We start from the raw sequence: 20,499 nt of genomic DNA, 5'->3' as shown, positions 1-20,499 counted from the left end.
ATGGAGGCTTCCTTTCTTGCAGTAGTTCAATGTCTCAAGCACACACACATCCCCTTCCCTGTTCCTGGCCACAGAACAAACGCGGCTCTAAATTTGTTTTTCTGACCATTCTGGCAATCTCTAAATTTCTCCAGGTTTTATTAGCTGTCCCATTTATCTGGTGAATGACCACGACTGCTTATATTTTGCCTCCTTTATTTCTGTCTTCTGTCACTGACCTTACCCTCCAGGAACAGAGGCCAGCCAAGATTTTTAAAAATTTTTATTTCATAAGTCAAAGGCTCCTTTACTTCTAAATCTCACTTGGGCCCACTTTCCTACTTCGGCCCCCCTTCTTCACTTTACCTTTCCTCAATCCCAACCCGCCCCTACTTCGGGGAGGCTCACACCCTCCGCCCCAAGCTCCCTCCCACTCTGCGTTTTGGCTTCCTTTCAGCAACCACGCCCCCAGACCCACGGAGGGCGGTGCGCACGCGCAGTACACGCCTTTACCTGGGCGCTCGGCAGTGGGCGGAGTGGGGGAGGGCGGGGGTGGAGCGGGAGTCGGCGGTTATCTGGGCGGCGGGGCGCTCACATTGTGGCAGCGGGGAGAAAAGGTGCGCCAGCGCCGGCCCGAGGGGCTGCGCATGCGCGCCGCCGCGCCCAGCGGCCGGGATGCCAGGGGGGCGGGCGGAGGGAGGTGTCGGCTCCCCGTTGGGCGGGGGGGGGGGGGGGGGACGGGCGAGGGACGGGGCCGCGGGCGCGCGCGCGCTCTCGCCGCCGCTCGCCCTCCCTCCCTGCCCCCGGCTCCGCACACACAACCACACACGCACACCCCCTCCCCTGCCTCCCTCCCCGCGCGCCGCCCGCCCCGCCGGCCCCGCTCGCCCTCGCGCGCTCGGAAGGGAGTCGCGAGACGTCGGAGCGGCGGCCACGTAGCTCTGCGGCGGCGGCGGCGGCGGCGGCCGAGGCCGGGTCTGCGGAGCGGCCCTGAGGACAGACGTTGGGCTGGGGGGAGGGGCCGGCCCGGCCGGCGGTTGTTACTCGAGCGCCGCGGCTACAGGCCCCCCGCCGCAGGGATGGACCGCCGAGGCGGCGGTCGGGGCGGCGGAGGCGGAGGCGGCCGGCCAGGGTGAGTAGGGGCCCCTGCCCCCCACGCACACGCCACAGTCGCGGCTGCGCCCCTTGCAGCAGCCCTTCCTCTCCGCCGCCCGCCGGGCCGGCCGGGGCTCGGGTGCCGGGTTAACCCTTCGCCGAGGCAGCTGCGTGCACTAGGCCGGAGCAGCCCCCATCCGGCGGGGAGGCCCGGGGCGCTGCGCTCCTCTGGCCGCGAGCTCGGGCCGGGGGCGCCCGCTTCTGCTCCTTCGCCCCCTCGCTCCCGGACCCGCGCCGGGCTCCAGTTTTGCAGAGAGCCCGCTCGCCCCGAGGCCCGAGGGGAGGCTGGGGTTGCCTGGGTTAGCGGGCCGAGGGAGGTTTGCACCGGTCCTCCTGCGAGCATTCCCCTGCCCTGCAGCTGGTGGCTTGCACCCATTGCCTCCCCGGCCCTGCGGTTGCGCCCAAACCTCCAACCCCTGGGAGTATTGTGCCGCCCGAGATAAAATGCATCCAGTGTACACCCGCCCACCACTCACCCCAGAGGGTTATGCAGACCTTTCTCCACCCCCACCTCCTCCTCCCCTCCAATCAGGCTCTACTTAAGATTCTTAGATGGGAGACACTAAAGGTAGTGACACCCCCGTTACATCTGCACATAACATGTTCATTGTCGAGGGATGTCTCCTGTAGAAATGGTAAATGCCCCTGCCTCACCCTCGAAGTCTGTCTTCACGATTCGAGATCCCATATGCTCTTCTTTGAAAAGGGCAGTCTTTGATCACATTTAGTACATCCCTCCCCCACAACACATACACACACACACACACACACACACACACACTTCCTGATTGCCAGAGCAGCCCCTGTCATTGCGGATCCATTGTCAGGAATGGCTTGTGCCAATCAAAGGAATGTGCTTTTGCTTTTGGAGAAGGGTTCTTTCCACAACCACGTTCTCAGGATGTTCCTGCGTGAGTCTTTGATTGTCCCCACGTTCAAGCATCGTTATCACAGTGTTTTCCTGATCTGCATCTCCCGTTGTACCCTCAGTAATACCTGGGTGATGCTTTTTTCTTCAGTTGATTAGATACATGTGCGTGGGCATTTCATTATTTTGTTTTAATATTTAAGGTCGATCGTCAAGGCATAGTGAATAAATAGGGTCATGTTTTGGGAAGAATGTGTATTTTTTTTTTCCAGAGATGGCCAGGCCTGTATTGTTCTGGGAATGGCAACTTGCACATGCTTTGTTGACAACATGTGTATGCTTAAGGAATGAAGAACTGCTGTGGCTGGCATGTGTGCGCGCGCGGAAGGCAGGGGATGTTCCCGCCTGGGGCTGATTTGAGAGTGGTCCGCTGCAGTGATGGTCAGGACTGGCAAGCAGGTTGGTTGCCTGTGTCAGGACCGTGCACATGTACTCAGATAGATACTGCCTTTAATACAGTTTTGTTTAAAATGTTCACCTCTGCGTTTTAGTGATTCTGGGAATGTCTGCTTCAGTGGTTCTTAACCTTTCTTTGGGATCATGGAAGCTTTTAGGGTCCTCTTCTTAGTGAAAGAGACTCTTAATTTTTGTATGCAATTGAAGCTAGTCCTGGGACGGTCAGGTTGAGATCTATATTATGCAAAAGTGAAAGGAACTTGAGTTTTGTGTTTGGTTTTGTTTTCTTAAGAATTGGCATTACAGTACTTTGGTCCTGAGCAGTAAGCAACAAAGTAGATCATATATGTATCCTCCTGTTTTGTTCTTTGATTACAGTGGGTTAGGTGTTTGTAAGGTATCATTTCCTGTCTTCCTGTAAAAATGAGATGTATGTGAGAATTTCAGAAAAAGTTAAAACTGGAGTCAAAATAATTTGTCTGAATTTGACCAGCTGATGATGTCTGTTTCTTGCACTGTTTTCTAAACCTAGCAGATTTCCACAGCAGAGTCAGTGGTCTGTTTCGTGATGCCTATCCGTGATGTGTTGATGGAGGTTGATTTGATTTCTTAAAAAGACGGCTTTAGCATTCCCATAGTAGAGCACCTGCTGTGTGCAGATTTTTTCAACTTTATTAAATATGATTTCTTTTTTTTTTTTAAGATTTTATTTATTTATTCGACAGCAATAGAGACAGCCAGCGAGAGAGGGAACACAAGCAGGGGGAGTGGGAGAGGAAGAAGCAGGCTCATATAGCAGAGGAGCCTGATGCGGGGCTCGATCCCATAACGCCGGGATCACGCCCTGAGCCGAAGGCAGACGCTTAACCACTGTGCCACCCAGGCACCCCTTAAATATGATTTCTTGTCTTTATTCAGGGCGACATTGTCATCAGAATCATCCGTTTTAAAGTTTTGTTTTAATGGAAGGATCTTAATTGCAGTTAGGGAATTCAGTCTCCGTGTTTAGAATTTAGAACAAGGGATGAACGTTGCACTATTCTATCAACAAGCAGGGGATAAATATCGGCTATTCTTGTTTAAATCACTCTGCATCCAGCTTTTTGCCTCTTGATTATATTTCAACCAAGGGAGATTTATTCTACTTGTGATATTGTTGTGATGGGCAGTGACATTCAAGAAACATAGCCCCCAGCTCTCCAGGAGCTCACAATTCTGACAATATTTTTTACTTAAGGAATCCTTTGAGACCTTTTTGTTTGTTTGTTTGTTTGTTTTTTTGGACATCTTTGGGGTTCTGAAAGGCTAAGCAATTGGTGGTATTAACGTATTTTTTGGAAGGCAAGGGGGCCTTGGAATCTCACACGGAACCTGTCCTACACACCTGAAGACCAGCATTTATTCTAATAATTATGCCGCGCGCCCTGTGAAGTTCGAAAGCATGCTGAGATGGCAAATATTGCATTTTTTATTATCTAATAAACATGCTTGAAGTGGCTTGTATTACAGGTTATATTTTTTGTTCATGTCATGCCTGGAGCTTTACTGTCGGAAATTATTTGCCTATCCTAAACCTAAACCATTTCAAAGTTGCAAGTATGTTACTTTGTCAGCGTGGTACGGTGGCAGATCACTAAAATCTCAGGGGACAGTGTGCTTCCTTGATTTAATATCGCAGAACCTCTTCGAACCAGTCACTTACCTAGTTAAACACCCACACGCCACAGAGCAGCTGATCACATAACCCGTATGGCTGTGAGAACAGCATTCTGCCAGGCAGACTCAGAGCCTGGGAGCCGGAAAACAATCGCACGGCAGCGGAACACGGAGTAATAGTGCCTGCAGCTCCCTCGTTAATACAAACAGCTTGCTTGAGTTTCTTCAGCACTGTTCCTCAGACACCCTTCCCTTAGGACGGTTCAGATCAGCGGCTCCTACTCAGGGGAAACAGCACCTACTTTCTGCGACTGTGGCCTCAAGATCTGATTCGTGCCGCCCAGAGCTGTTTCCATTTCTGCTCAAAGTATGGGAAGTAATCTTGTAGTGTGGTAAGAAAATACTTTTCAAGTCTGTCGAAAAAAGTTGATTAGTAATGCTACTGATGTGATTTTGTTTTTGAATGTCTGCAAAAGTAAACCATGAAAGTGAACTGTTAAAAGAAAAAAAAAATCACCCTTTCCTCAAGGGTTTTAGATAATTTCACCCAAAAAATGTGCCTATACTCTTGAGTTTCATTTCCCTTGTTGTAAAAAGTCGGTTAAGAGACAGCCAACAACAACAACAACAAAAACCCCTGTGAATTCTCTTCTATTTTGAACCGTAGCCTTTGGAACTAGTTATTCTCAAGGAGGTGACTGCATTTCCTTGCGGGGAACTCTTGGATCTTGTGCTCCCGTTTTAGGTAGGATAGTCTCCTTGGCCTGTTGTCACATTTCTGACCGTTAGCGCTTGAATTTACTTTGATAGAGGGAAACTGTGTTGCCGTTAGTGCATTTAGCTGAAGGAAGATCAGGGAGGTGGTCCCTTGGAGCCTGGCCGAACAAGATTGGAATCCGCTCCCCCCAGTTACTGGCTTTAGGGCGTTGGGCAAATCACCTTGACCTCTCTGGCCTCACTTACCTCAACAGTAGAATGGGATTTGTTTTAAGGATTAGAGATAACATAGCAAGCTGCTGGCACAGTGCCTGGCACATGTCCGTTTTCAGGACTCAGTAAGTGGTAGGACACGGCTGATGTGGGAAAGAGAGATCCTTCTGGCTGATGGGAGGGCTGGTGCTGTGATCTGCATACTTTCATTTGTGCAGATTTGGGATGAAAAAAAATTGCAAATATTTGTCTTGGAGCATACCTAAGTCTTGCAGGTGCAGCGTGCTTATTGGAACTTTGGTTTGTTGCGCTACGGCTGGCTGAACGTGGTGGAGACAGTAACACTTAGCTCCGGATTCTGCAGTGCTACCCACAGGCTGTGCTTGTTTCAAGCCTATTCAAAGCTTGTGTGGTGAAAGGGGTGTTTTAGGACATTGACGTGTCTCAATGAGTTCTGTGTCCAGAGTTGAATCACGTGCGAAGCCTTGTGTAAATTTTCAGGGTTAATGAACGCCATAAAGTGCTTGGTAGAATCAGTGAAGACCTCAGATGCTTATTTTAGTTAATCTGTTTGTTTATATAGAAGTTATGTTTGATTTGAAAAAACTCTTATGAACGTTTTCTCCTAAAGAATTCCCATTGCTCATCTGAGGTGGGGTTTTTTTGTTTGTTTGTTTGTTTTTAAGATTTTATTTATTTATTTGACAGAGACAGCAAGAGAGGGAACACAAGCAAGGGGAGTGTGAGAGGGAGAAGCAGGCTTCCCGCTGAGCAGGGGGAACCCCATGCGGGGCTCGATCCCAGGACTCTGGGATCATGACCTGAGCCGAAGGCAGACGCTTAACCCAGGCGCCCCTGCTCATCTGAGGTCTTGAGTTATTAGGGTTATAAGTTTGAGTGCCTAAGGCATTTTTGGTTTGGTGGGTGAAGGAAAGAAAAGTAAGGTCCCCTTACCTGTCAAATTTTATCAACTCTCCACATTAGGCCTGTACCTACAAATTGTGTGTGTGTGTATCCCTAGCCTTGTTTTAAGGCAATTTTATGGTAAAATATGACTATTTTTTTTCCTCTTTAAAACATAGTTTAAGAGATTGATTCCTTTGGAAAGTAGATTCAAGGGCATGGATACAGTTTTATTCAGTGCAGAGAGCTTTTAAAATAGAATTTCTTGGCTTCTGTAGAATTAAATTATTCTGTCATTTTTGCAGGATATCATTGTGATAAGTCTGTGAACCCACAAGAGTTACGTAGAGACTTTTCAGATAAGGTAGGCACATCAGTAATGCATTAGGATTTACCTCAAGGGACTCTGCTAATCCTTATTTTCTTTATTATGGAGCCACCTAGGGCTTTCCCATCAATGGAATCAGTCACTAGTATTGGATTGCTGATAAAGAGGGATTGGCAACTAATGGTCTTAGACTTGCCTTAGATTTTGCAGAACACTTGAAAAAATTTAATCTCAGCCAAATGTATAATAATAATAAGAGCACGTACGCTATGTGAGCCCGGACTGACTAAACAAATAAAATTTAGATGATTGAGTTACATATTTTTTTTCCTCAACTGTAATACATTTTGCTAAGTAAACTTTTTCTGGGGAGGAGGGTGCTTTTTTTTTTTTTTTTTTTAACTATCATTTTTTCTGGTTTACTAGAGTCAAATGGCCTAGCAGAGATCTAGTTGCTTCTGTCAGTTTCTTGCTAAACCAATCAGTGTGTGGTGAGAAGGGATTGTTGGAAGAGAACAGAAATAGAAATGATCCAGAGTATGGCTCCAGAGCCTGATTTCTTGATCTTGCTGGGCATGTGGCACCAGACGGTCCTTACTCTTAGCTGGACTGCACAAAGATATACAGTGTTTATCTTTCATGCTAGTGAAGAATAGAGCCTTTAACCGCTTTGGAATTGAGACTTTTCAGCTTTGGAATTGTGATTCGGTTTTGGAGATTCAATGGAATAAAACTTCTTAATTACACTGTGTGGCCTACAAAATGAGATTTATAACTAGGCCCTTATGAATTGTTTTCATCCTTTCCTGTGTACCCTTTGAATGTATCTAAAGTAATGCCTGTGGCCTGTGAACATAGAAACACATGGTGAAGTGTTGGGTTTTTTGTTTGTTCGTTTGTTTTTGAGGGGATGAGGAGAGTGTGTGTGATCTTAGTTGTATAGGTGAATCTGTGTTTTTTCCCCCAATTCCTGTTAAGACTGTGACCTTGATGCTCCGGGACTTTTCCTGTATTAATATAGTATTAGAACTGGCATTTGAAGTTACCTCGCCTGAAAGATCCTCTTTGTAGAGAGCCCTACAGTTTTCTTTCTAGCATACAGATTCGTCTAAATAAACTCAACAGAGGTTTGGAAAAAACCTGAATGTCTGTCAGTATAGAATTGGTAAATAAATTAGGGTATATTCATGCAGTAGAATAAATTTTATAGCTGCAAAAAAGAATGAGGAAACTCTTTATGTATTCCTGTGGAAAAATCTCTAAGCTGTATGTAAGTGGAATACAGTATGTACTTATATGTGTATGGTGTCCTTAGCTCAAAATTATGTTTATAAAATTCACTCGTTTTCATGTGTAACAATAATTAGTTTTGCTCATACACTATTCAGTTGTATGCATATGTTATAATTTACTTGTCCATTCTACTACTGATGGACATTTGGATTACTTCTGGTTTTGGCTACCATGAGTAATGATGCTCTATTCACTGTATTTTCTTCTGTACTTAAAACTTTTGATCCATGTGAATGTATACCCACTAAATAATTTTTGCGTTTAAAAAATATGCCTAAACTTATCCATAAGAAAATTATAATGTCCAATTTCAAATTAAATATTGAAATATTTAGTGGGGCAAAATAATTTCAGCCCCCCCTTTTTCTTTTAAGATTTTATTTATTCATTTAACAGAGAGAGAGACAGCCAGTGAGAGAGGGAACACAAGCAGGGCGAGTGAGAGAAGAAAAAGCAGACTCGTAGTAGAGCAGGGAGCCCCATGTGGGGCTTGATCCCAGGACTCTGGGATCATGCCCTGAACCAAAGACAGATGCTTAACTACTGAGCCACCCAGGCACTCCCCCCTCTTTTTTTTAAGTACATTCTCAAAGACCTAGCTCGGATTTTTACAATATTAAGAGAATCCCAAAGTCAACCTGAGAGCAAACCCTATATACTTTTATCCTTAAAGAGGGGTAAAATGTGACAGAATAAGTTTTAAAAATAGTTACATCGCTTGAAAGATTTATCTTTGTAACTGCTAAATATTTCTTTCATTGTCTCATTTCATAATAATGAAATAATAATCCTTCTTGCATTGCTAATTATTAAAAATGTTTACTTAATATTTTTATAACTCTGGTATATTTAAACTTTTTGGAAACCCAAGGTTTTAAACAAATAGCAGCAGGAGAAACTTACTCAAATATAGTTAACCTGGTTTGGAATATTGTGAAGTGCAGTGGGCCTGCCACCCAGCCGGACAGGGGGAGGTGCTCGTGCGGGTCCAGGTACTGTAGTCACTGCTGGGGCGCCATCGTTTCTATTGAAAAGTGCATTTGGTCACATTTTTTGGCTGTAATTGCACTATTGTCATTTTCTCCCTCTTATTGCCCAAACATGGAAATTATTATTAAAATACAAACCTGTAAAGCAGTGGTTCTCAACCAAGGGCAATTTTGCCTCCAGGAGACGTTGGGCAATGTCTGGAGATTATCTTTGATTGACACAAGCAGGGCCTGGGGGGTGCTACTGGCATCCAGTGGTCAGAGACCAGGACAGCCCCTCACAACAGAGAATGATCTGGTCTAAAACGTCAGCTGTGCTGAGGTTGAGAAACACTGCTCTACAGCAGCTAGCTAAGCCGATGCTATGAGGCAGGCAGCAATTTCTAGCACTGACTTTGTTAGAGTTAGCACTGGAAAGTCATATTTAGTTTATCTAGTCTAGGGAAGAAATAGCTAGGAAATTGTCTAAATTGTAATAAGGTTTTAAGTATGAAAACTGATTTTAGTATAAGTTTTAGTGGACAAGTCATCTTTAAAAAAAAATTTTTTTTTTATTACGCAAACTCTACCCCCAGCGTGGGGCTCGAACTCATGACCCCAGGTCTTAAGAATCGTATGCTCTACTGACTGAGCCAGCCAGGCACTCCTAGTCATCTTTTTTAAAAATAGGCTATTTAGAGTCTCCTAGTGGGTAAAACCAGATTATTTCAGAAGATAGTTCTTATCTACAAGACTATTCACAAAAAGAAAAAGTCTTTATATATATTACACAGTGTGAAGACTTTTTTTAAAAAAAGCAGATACATTTTAATTTTTATGATCCTAAGGTGTATCTTGTTCTCTAAAAGAAAATATTTGGTTGTTTGACATAACATATATTTAAATCTCGTATAATGTGGGAAGTTAATATTGGCAAGTGACACAATGTTTAAATTAAATTTGGAAAATACATGCATAGTACAAACATTTTCTACTTTCAAATGGCTAGTTTCTTCTTGTCAGGTTATGGTAAAGAATGTATACACTTCTGGGGCGCCCAGGTGGCTCAGTCGGTTAAGGGTCTGGCTCTTGGTTTCGGTTTAGGTCATAAGGTCCGGGAGTCGGCTTGAGATTCATTCTTTCTCCCTCTGCCCCTCCCCTTCCCCCCACTGCGCGCATGCGTGCGTGCTCTCTCAAATAAATACAGGAATAAATAAAATCGTAAAAAAAAAAAAAGAATATACACTTCTGCATCAATTCCACCTTGTCGGGTATTATAACAATATCCAAAAGACAGTTTGTTCCGCCTCCCAGTCTCTCTTCAACCTTTTCGTCAACTCAAATGGAAAGTTAGATCTTTTTTCTTTGAAGGTGACTTCTGTCTCTAAGGTCAGGTGCTGCAGTGAGCATTAAAAGACTTGTCCACAGAAGCCAAATATTGCAGAATTGGACAATTCTCAAGCCATTGAGATGAATGAAATTCAATCTATTGAATTTCCTATAGCCCTCTTTCTTCAGCCTTTTGACCGTGACCCCCAGTGAGAAGCCGCGCACGTGTGGTCACGTGTGTTCTCTCACATTCGTACCCCCGCCCACAACTGAAACGAAAACTTCATGAAACAGTACTTACCCTTACTGGTTGTGAGGCAGTCGGTGGTTTTTTTTATTCCATTTCATTTTTCAAAATTGGGGTGGGTCAGACAGTTTGAAAATCACCCTATGTGAACATCACCCTTTTGTGCTTAACAAAAATTATTTTCTTGAAGTAGATGCTGAGCAAATGCTTACTGGATTAAGTGGGGGTTGGGAGAGTGCTGAAGTTAAAAGCTATGCTTAGAGGTGTAAGTTTGCAGTAGAAATCCAAGTAATGTGACATGAAGAAAATCATTGTATTTATGACCTTACTCCATGTAGAAAGGGAATTCTTAAAAGACCAAAAACGCTAGAAGGGTTGAGGTTGGATCCTCATTTTCCCTAGTGTTTTAAACTATGGTATTCCAGGAGGGTAGTACACCTACTGTTGCTTAGTACACACACACACACACACACACACACACACACACACACAGTCTACCTGTTTATTAAGGTAGGTAGAACTGAGGGGATTAATGAATATGTGGAAAGATTTTTTTTTAACTCTGTAATATGACTTTCTTTAACACAGAGCCTGGTTTAGACGATAATTTGCTTCTGTAGGATGGTTACAGAATAAAAATCTGCCAAGGACTCAGTAGTGAGTGTTTACTTCTGTGTGAAAATCCAACTCCAGGGTTGGACTGTTTCAGAGACTGCTCTATCAGAAAAGCACTCAGCAGAACCTGGTTCTCCAGAAGGATAAAACTTTAAAGTTGCTTGGTCAGCATTGTCTTTCATTTCTGTCCCCAGAGTTCTATATACTGTCTGTATTTTTGTTATTTATCAACCTTTACAAAGCCTTTGCCATTTAATCCTCATATAAGCCTTTGAGGTACTGTATTATTATTACCCCATTTTACCAGCAGGGAAATTGAGACAAAGTGAGGTTATGTAACTTGCCAAGTTAAATACGTTCTTTTCTTGGCAATGAGGTTTTATAAGAAAGGACCCATTCAATCATTTGATTTTACTTATTAAAAACTGAAGTTTAGGGGGCAGCTTAGTCTCACTTAAGCGTCTGACTCTTGATTTTGGCTCAGGTCATGATCTCAGGGTTGTGAGATGGAGCCCCGTGTGGGGCTCTGACTCAGTGGGGGATCTGCTTGAGGATTCTCTCTCTCCCTCTGCCCCTTCCTCCCACTCACTTGCACACACGCACGCTCTCTCAAATAAATCTTTAAAAATAAAAAATAAAAACTAAAGTTTAAAAAAGAGAATTTAAAAATCCCTAACTATTTCTGGCTTTTAGAAACCAGAGACTAAGTAAGTCATTTGTTTTAATTTTTAAATTAACATACAGTAAAATTGACATTTGGTGTGTACAATTCTGTGAATATCAGTACGTGTTATAGATTCATGTAACCACCACCACAGTCAGGATAGAGAACAGTTCCATCACCTGAAAAAGCTCGCTGCTGCAGCCTCTTTGCTTTTATACACTCCCCCACACGGTGTCCTTGGCAAGTGATGACCTGTTGCTCATCCCTATCCTTTTCTGGGGAATGTTCTGTAAATGGGATCATACCATACGTTACCTTTTGAAACTGACTTCTTTTGGCTTAATGCCTTTGAGATTCATCCTAGTTTTTGTGTATATCAGCAGTTCCTTTTTATTGCCAAGTAATATTCCATTATGTGGATGGATTACAGATTGTTTTTCCATTCACCCGTTGAAGGACGTTTGGATCGTTTCCATTTTTGGGCGATTATGAACAAAGCCTCCATAAATATTCACGGACAGGTTTCGGGGTGAATGTGAATTTTCGTTTCTGTAGAGTGAATCCCTGGGAACAGGATCGCTGGGTCACACTGTAGTATGTATGTCAGTCTGTTTTCCAGAGTCAGTGTGCTCTTTTGCATCCTCACCAAAAACATGAAAGTTCCAGTTGTTCTGGATCTTTGTCAGCAGCTGATATTGTCGGTATTTTTTATTTTAGCTGTTCTAACAGGTGTATAGAAATAATTCCTTTTGAGCCTTATGACCAGAATCTGGGTGGTAGGCCCAGCTCTGCTGTCAGCTAGCTAGACCTTAAAGGAACCCTTTAACTTTTCTGAGCCTCTTGTATCCTTGTCTCTCATAAAATAGGGAGTATTGAGTGTCCTGTAAGCTCTCCTGCGGTTCCCAAATTCATTGATAGGGAAAGAGAAATCCTTGGCAAGAGGACAGATTTGTGTTTGCTTTTGCACCAAAAGTCTATCGACCAATCTTCTGAGCTAAAGTAAAAACACTATAAGCAGCATACATATTTATAAATAGAACCCATATGAAACTACTCGATATTTATAACTATAGTTTGTCTTTGGGAGTGAAACGTAATATTGTGATGGTGTGTGTCACATCTAGAAGCAAAAATTACATAGCTAATGTTACTGTTAACATTGACAACCTATAATCTTTTGGCTAATGTCTGATGTTTTTATAATATAACTATTTCTTAGCTTTCTAGGGTTACAGTTTATAAAATTTAATCACAAATATTTTGCCATTTCCTGTCATGAATGAGGGATCACTTATTTTTTTAAAGATTGCATATTTAGGAACTTGACCTTAATGACTTTTTTGAGTGAGACAAATTGCTCCTATAGCGCATGAAAAAGAATAGCTTTATTATTTTTCTAAAAAATTATACGTGCTTATTTAAAACTATTTAAGGATTACAGAAAAATATAAAGAAATAAAGTATCTCCTTCCCCACCCTCACCCCATCCTGAGGAGTCTCTAGGTATGACTGTACATATGCTTACATGTAAGGACATGGTTTTTACATTAATGAGATGGCATGATCCTGCCCCTTAGTCTTTTTTTTTTCCGACATGGACTTATTTCTGTGTTAATTAATATAAATCTATATCATAATCTGGATGGATACATAGTACTCCATTGTCTGTGTGTTCCCTTATTTAGGTTTCAGGGTTTTTGTTATAATGAATAATGCTACAGTGAATGCCTTTGTACACACATCACTTTATGCTTGTGGCATTATCTTCTAATGGTGAATTCTTAGGTGGCTGGGTCCAAAAGCATGCACACTTCACACTTAGAAGCATGGCACTGAACCCCTCTAAGGAAGGTTACACCGTACTTTGATAATCGGCTGTGCCAGGTCATGTCATAGATCAGTCAGGGTATCTTGGCATTAGCCAGTTTGGGATTCAAGCCACAAAACGTATGTACACATGTTCGCACATGGATCCTGCTGAAAAAAACCCAGCCCGTTTGCTGATTGATAGTCTTTACCAAGTAAACCTGAGAATGTTTAAAAACATCAAAGCTTAAAAAGACCAAGTCAGTTTAAAAAATCTCACTTTGGAGAAAAATAAACAGATAAAGCAACATGCTTTTTTAATTCAAAGAAAATCTTTTAATTAAAGTGATTATGGGGCGCCTGGGTGGCACAGCGGTTAAGCGTCTGCCTTCGGCTCAGGGCGTGATCCCAGCGCTATGGGATCAAGCCCCACATCAGGCTCCTCTGCTATGAGCCTGCTTCTTCCTCTCCCACTCCCCCTGCTTGTGTTCCCTCTCTCCCTGGCTGTCTCTATCTCTGTCGAATAAATAAAATAAAATCTTTTAAAAAAATAAAATAAAATAAATAAAGTGATTATAACTCAATTTGTGTTATCCCAATAAGTCTCTTTTTAGATTTTTTTAAAGATTTTATTTTTAAGTAATCTCTACACCCAAGGTGGGGCTTGAACTCAGAACCCCGAGATCAAGAGTTGTACGCTCCACCGACTAAGCCAGCCAGGTGCCCTTCTTTTTAAATTTTTTAAAATAAGTTTTTAATTTTGGAATAGCTTGAGGTTTACAGAAAAGTTGCAGAAAGAGTATTTGTATATCCCTCATCCAGTTCCCCTGATTGTTGAATTCTTACCTAACCATGTTAAAGTATTACATAAACTGAAGAAGCAACATTGGTATATTACTCTCAACTCCAGAGTTCATTCAGATTTCACTAGGTTTTCAACTAATATCCCTTTTCTATTTGGAGACATCCTAAATCAGGCTTTTATTAATTTTTTTTTTAATTTTTTTTTAAAAGATTTTTTTATTTATTTATTCGACAGAGATAGAGACAGCCAGCGAGAGAGGGAACACAAGCAGGGGGAGTGGGAGAGGAAGAAGCAGGCTCATAGCGGAGGAGCCTGATGTGGGGCTCGATCCCATAACGCCGGGATCACGCCCTGAGCCGAAGGCAGACGCTTAACTGCTGTGCCACCCAGGCGCCCCCTAAATCAGGCTTTTAAACTCTATGCTTAAATGAGCTAGAATATCTGTTCATAGATTAATTTTAGTCATACACGGTATACACCATATATAATGTGTCTAGATCTCCACTTAGATAAGTTTGAGTTATCTTTAACATTAATACCTTGAAAGTTATCTTTTGGCATTTACAGACAGTTCTGCCCAAGGCCGTTTTAGATACGCTTGCAGATTTTTTTCCCCACCCCTCTGTGTTCCATATAAAAACAGGATCTGTAGTGTGGATGAGTGTAACTCTTGCACAGTGGTACCCCTTCCAATATAGTTACAAGTTGCTGTCTCCAGGAAAACATGGGACAAGCCATCTTTTGTTTACTAGGAAGTTAACTTGTCTGTTAATCAAGAGTGGCAGTTACCAGTCTACTATGCTGGTTGGCTCTGAGATAATTTAAGTATCAGGTGGCTCTTGAGAAGAAGGTGCTGGCCGTGAGGCAGAATACCATTCTAGAGAGGGAAGTACCGGGGTATCTTTCACTCACATTTGCTCATGCAAAGAATCCCTCCTGAGGCAAACCATGGCATCTAAACTCGTGATATTAATTTGAGTCATTCCTTGAAACTGTTTGGTTTATGGAAGAGGAGGAAGGAATTGGCAACATCAAGTAGATGTGGATTTTTTAAAATCAGTTTTCCTCCCAGAATAAGTGGAACTCTTGAGTGTTCCCTCCATTAACATGCCACATTTTTTTCTAAACAAAAAAAAATCCTCTTAAGCATTCTAGGAAACAACGTGGTCAAGAAAAGCTTCAAGAAGAAGGTGCATTTGAGCTAGGTCTTGAAAGATGGCTAGGATTTTATAATCGAATGGCAGGGGAGCAATGTTTTAGGTAGAAGGAAAGAATGACATAGTCAAAGGTTTAGAGGTGGAAAAAAATCAAGGTGTGTTTGAGAAATAGCACGAGGATGTTAGATAGGAGAAGAGGGCTTTGGGAGCCAAGACTGAAAAAGTGGGGCTCCGATGGTGGAGGGCTTTTGGAATGCTCTGCTGAAGAGTTGTATTTTTATTCTAAGGCTTTAGAAACCAATAAAGGTTTCGTAGCTAGGGAGTTACATGTTCCAAATTCTTTAGGGAAATGTAGTTTAGAAGATCTCGGTGTAAAGTGGTTTAAAAGAGGGAGTCAGAGAAACTTATAATCTGTGTATGAGGTGATTAGGGCCTGAACTGGGAGGTTGTGTTAGCAATTGGAACAGGGAGGACAGGACAATTTGTAAACCCAGGACTTGTGGGTTCATTACACAGTGGGGTAAGGTAGAGGGAACAGCCAAAAATGAGCAGGAGGTTTGGGGCCTCAGTCAGAGACTATAGTTGATTCCTTTGGATCTTCATAGACTTGACCATAAAATAAAAACTTAAAATCAGTAACATCTGAGAACTGAGGGAAAATATGTAGCAGTCTTGTTTCAGAAGCAATAAAATATGTGGCTTAGAATTGAGGATACATGATAGTTGCTGACTTAGGATGGAGGGAGCAAACCAGGAAGGGAAGAAAGTGGGTTTTTATTTAACAGTGAGAGCTGTGGTTATCACCTGTGCTTACGTCCGATTTTTGTGCAGTGAAAGGCTTCAGCCCCTCTAGACAGTAACGCCAGCACCACAGCACTGAGTAAGAGAATCCTGGTCATCTCACGGTATGGCACATGGAGATGATCTGAAACGTTCGTCTGCTCGCACCGTGTGGCTGTAAACGTGTGTGTACTATGTTTGCATAACAGTCTCGTAGGTGGACCTGTACGTACAGAGGCGGCAGAGCCCGCTGTGTAGTGTGTGGGCTAGAGAGCGCACAGAAAGCGGCTTGAGTGCAGTTCCTGCGGAAGCCTTGGCTGCGCACTTGCACAGTATAGATCTGCGTAGTTCCACGTATAGACAGAGTTCCGGGGTTGGTTTATTGTTCTGTCCTTGGAAAATTAAAAGCAAAATACAGTGGTGGCTACTGGAAGGTCGGATTCTAATCGTGACTGAGCTGTGACCTTCCTAGGCGAATTGTTTTACTTCTAACATGTGGAATTTTTCCTTTATGTTTGGTCATTATGTGTGAGCGTATTTGGGATCAAAGTTTTCTTAAATCAGAAATACACCATGTTGCCCACATTACAGTTGTTAGAGATATGAGTTTAAGTTGTATAAAATATACAGTAGTCCTAATATGAAGGGATTTTCACACCATATTTGACTTGCTCTCTAATTTCTTAGTCATACCAAAAAGTTAATTTAGATTTAATTGTGGTTGTTACAATATTTTTTTCTCCATTGTCAGGTTAGAGTCCTATTATGTTTCTAAATTATGATAGTGTTTTTGGTCTTTCAGAGGAGATAAGGCTGCTTTTGAAAAGGAAAAAAAAAACTTTTTTGCATTATAGAAATTCTCAAATATAAAAAAATAAAGAGAAAAGTGTGATAAACCTAATATGCCCATTTCCCATGGCCAGTCTTGTTTCATATATAGCCACCCTCACTGCACTCCCCTCTCCAATTACTTGGAAGCAATTCTAGGGGCTCCTGACTGGCTCAGTTGGTAGAGCATCTGACTCATGATCTCTGGGTTGTGAGTTCAAGCCTCATGTTGGGTGTAGAGATTACTTAAAAAAAAGTCTAGACATCATATCATATCATTTATAAGTACAAGAATTCTTTCTTTATAAGACAACTGCAATACCTTAAAAAAATTCTAGACATCATATCATTTATAAATATAAGAATTCTTTCTTTATAAGACAACTGCAATATCATTATTACACTAAAAAACTTCCTGGACATCATTAAGTATTCAGTCAGTGTCTGTATTTCCCAGTAATAACTCATTATTGTTTCTTCAATTTGTTTTTTTGACAGACACAGGCTAGAATGTTGAATTAGGGTCCAAAGAAGAGTGATTAGTTAACATGTCTGTTAAGTCTCTTTATATATTTATTTATTTTTTAAGCTTTATTTATTTATTTGACAGAGACAGCCAGCAAGAGAGGGAACACAAGCAGGGAGAGTGGGAGAGGAAGAAGCAGGCCCCCAGCAGAGGAGCCTGATGTGGGGCTCGATCCCAGAACGCTGGGATCACGCCCTGAGCCGAAGGCAGACGCTTAACGACTGCACCACCCAGGTGCCCCTGTTAAGTCTCTTTAATCTGTAGGTGCTCCTTCCTTTCTTCTCTTTTTTTTTTCTTGCAGTTTTAGTTGAAGAATCCGGATCATTTGTTGTATCATTTCTCATAGTCTGGATTTTGCTGATTGCATCCATGTGGTGTCATTTAACATGTTCCTCAGTCCCTTCTATTTTTTATAAATTGGTTTTTAGATCTACAAGCTTGATCAGATTGAGGTTCCGTTTTTCTCGTGGGTGTGGGGCAAGACTATTTAATAGGTGCTGGCATACAAGTCTACCTGGAGACATAGAGTGTTTGTGGTTTCTTTTTTGGTACTGTTAATCAGCCAGTGGTGATCTTTGCCTACTCATTAGGGGTTGCAAAATGATATCAAATCCTATAATTTCTTCTTCAGCTATTAGCTGGAATACCTCTATAAAAAGAAATTTTCCCTCAACAAGTATTTAGTTTCTTTAAGGTTTAGATCTGATAGGAATGGCAGACTCAGTGCTTGATTCTTGCCCTTCACTTACCAGTTTTCAAAGGAATGAGTTGTTTCTCTTAGTGTCCTCTAAAGATGACCAAAGGATTTAAGTATATTTGATGTGTTTCAGTCCATTTGTTAATCCTTATTGATACTCAGTTGTTCTTTGTCCATTAGGAGTTTGTTAGGCTGGCTCCTAAGTCTTTTTAAATGTTCAATATCACAGAGTTGCATTTTATTTTATTTTATTTTATTATTTATTTATTTATATATATATTTTTAAAGATTTTATTTATTTATTCGACAGAGATAGAGACAGCCAGCGAGAGAGGGAACACAAGCAGGGGGAGTGGGAGAGGAAGAAGCAGGCTCATAGCGGAAGAGCCTGATGTGGGGCTCGATCCCATAACACCGGGATCACGCCCTGAGCCGAAGGCAGACGCTTAACCGCTGTGCCACCCAGGCGCCCCTATTATTTATTTTTTTAAGTAGTCTCCATGCCCAGTGTGGAGCCCAATATGAGACTTGAACTCACCACCCTGAGATCAAGACCTAAGCTGAGATTAAGAGTCAGACGCTCAACCGCTCAACCAACTGAACCACCCAGGCACCCCTGAGTCTTTTGAAACAGCCCTCGTAATCTTTGAAAGCTTCCTTGCTTTCCATTATGACAAGATGTTCCAGATTCATCTTATACATGTTCTGTCCTCTTTCCTTTTAATAAATATCTGAAAACCACAATATGTTCTCAGTACTGAGCTAAACGCAGGTTAGAATGTTGAAGTAGTATTTTGAAAAGAACTACCTGCCCTCAGGGGTTCATAGTCCTTAAAGTTTTTGGTTTTTTATTGATCTGATTCATTTGTATACATTTTTTGATGTGATAAAATCAGTTTTTGATTTCTTCTTACTCGATTATAGCCAATCTCTGATTTCATTATGTAACAAGTACCTATAGCAAAGTGAGATGATTGTCTAAAATAAGTAATTTTTATAATTTAAGAAAATTTAATATGTAATAAAAAGGAATAAAATGAATTTAGAAAGATAAAAACTTGAAATGATATACATTTTACAAATATGTTACCCTGTGAGAAGAGTAGTTTGTTTTTGCATAAGTAGGTAACCATATAATTTATTGTTCAGACTGGGAGATACGTGAGAGGGGCATTATTAATAATTACTTTGGGAGAAACAGGTATAAACCAGGACTTTGCCCAGCAAAGTAGAACATATGCTCACCCTACTTATAAACTAACTGACAATACCCATAGGTCTCCTGAGACCAGGGATCGTATCTGTCACGTTCACAATAATGTCTGTGGTACCTCACATACTGTTGGTGCTCAGTAAGTATTTGTTGGCTGTTACGAAAAGCCTGTGGATATTTGGAGGTTTGGTGTAGATTTTAAGTGTTTTTTTGTGCTTAAATTATGATTGCACTTTTTTCAGATTTTCTTTCATTAACACTTGCATCGAAATGATCCTATATATCGAATCTGAATGGATATGATGAATTCACTTATTCTTTTAGTTTAGAATTAGATGTTTTATTTATTATAGAAATAATACATGTTCATTATAAAAACATGAGAAAATCTAGATAATCTCACCACCACCTCTCCCCTACACTTACCAAAAAAAAAAAAGTCTTCTGTCTTCTGGTTGGATTTTAAGGGAGAAAAGAGCAGAGCAGTTATATATTCGACTAGTTCTTGCTCTTTCAGAATCCCTCTGACTCACCTTGTAGCCAGTGGGCCTTAGTTTCCTCCATTTATAAAAGAGGCTAATACTTACCTGACAGGAACTTTGTGACTCTTAGATAAATGCGGTTTTTTAGTGGGGAGGAGCTGAGGAAGGAGGGAGTGATTACTTGAACAATGTTTCTGTGATCAGAACTATCTTTGGTCGCTCTAGCCACATTTCTTAAAGATACTGCCAAAAGTAGTGATAGAAAATTTGCACTGATGTGAACTACTGTGAAAATTCTTTGATTGTGGTAAAGGACGTGTATGTGGAGTCCAAGTTACTGACTGAAATCTCTTCTCCGACATAAATAGATGAAGGGGAATTAAATTTAGTCATATGTCCTCAGGCCTCTGACTGGGTAACCTGCTTGGTCATGATGGCTTGGTTATCTTGACCACTCATTGGATTTGAGTAATGACAAAAGTTATTTTAAAAACAAAACAAGCGAGCAAATAAATATTTATGCAGGTTTTTCATTACATCTATTTATAGCACATATATTGTGAAGAGCTGTGGTTTTCCTTAGATTAAGAGACACTATATAAAAATCATCCTCCCCACATGAATGTTTCCTCCACCTACTCATCTGTCTGCAAGCCAGGAGTCTGTTCACTTCCTCTTGAGCTCGGTGCCTTTGCTGTTCACGGGCTCATTTTTTTTAGACATTCCAGTGCAGTTAAAATATAAATCTCTAAAGTGTGTATTGTTACTAATTAATTCATTTCATACCCTAAAAGTAACTTCTTTGGAGTGTATG

At 41.6% G+C, this 20,499-nt stretch overlaps 1 protein-coding gene across 2 annotated transcripts in view; it reads left to right on the top strand.

The window, feature by feature from the left end:
* The first annotated feature begins 937 nt into the window (after window positions 1–937).
* ZNF652 (zinc finger protein 652) overlaps window positions 938–20,499 on the top strand; it is a 60,510-nt gene continuing 40,948 nt past the window's right edge. The window contains exon 1 of one of the 2 annotated variants that reach the window (XM_057317922.1): window positions 938–1,111. The gene's annotated coding sequence lies outside the window, so the exon portion shown is untranslated. The remainder of the gene's footprint in view (window positions 1,112–20,499) is intronic. The other variant, XM_044389292.3, reaches the window with a different exon arrangement.

The sequence above is a fragment of the Ursus arctos genome, unplaced genomic scaffold (assembly GCF_023065955.2).
Source record: "Ursus arctos isolate Adak ecotype North America unplaced genomic scaffold, UrsArc2.0 scaffold_24, whole genome shotgun sequence".
NCBI classification, from domain to species: domain Eukaryota; kingdom Metazoa; phylum Chordata; class Mammalia; order Carnivora; family Ursidae; genus Ursus; species Ursus arctos.
Note: the sequence above shows the minus strand (reverse complement) of the source record. Positions and strands in the feature narration are given on the sequence as shown.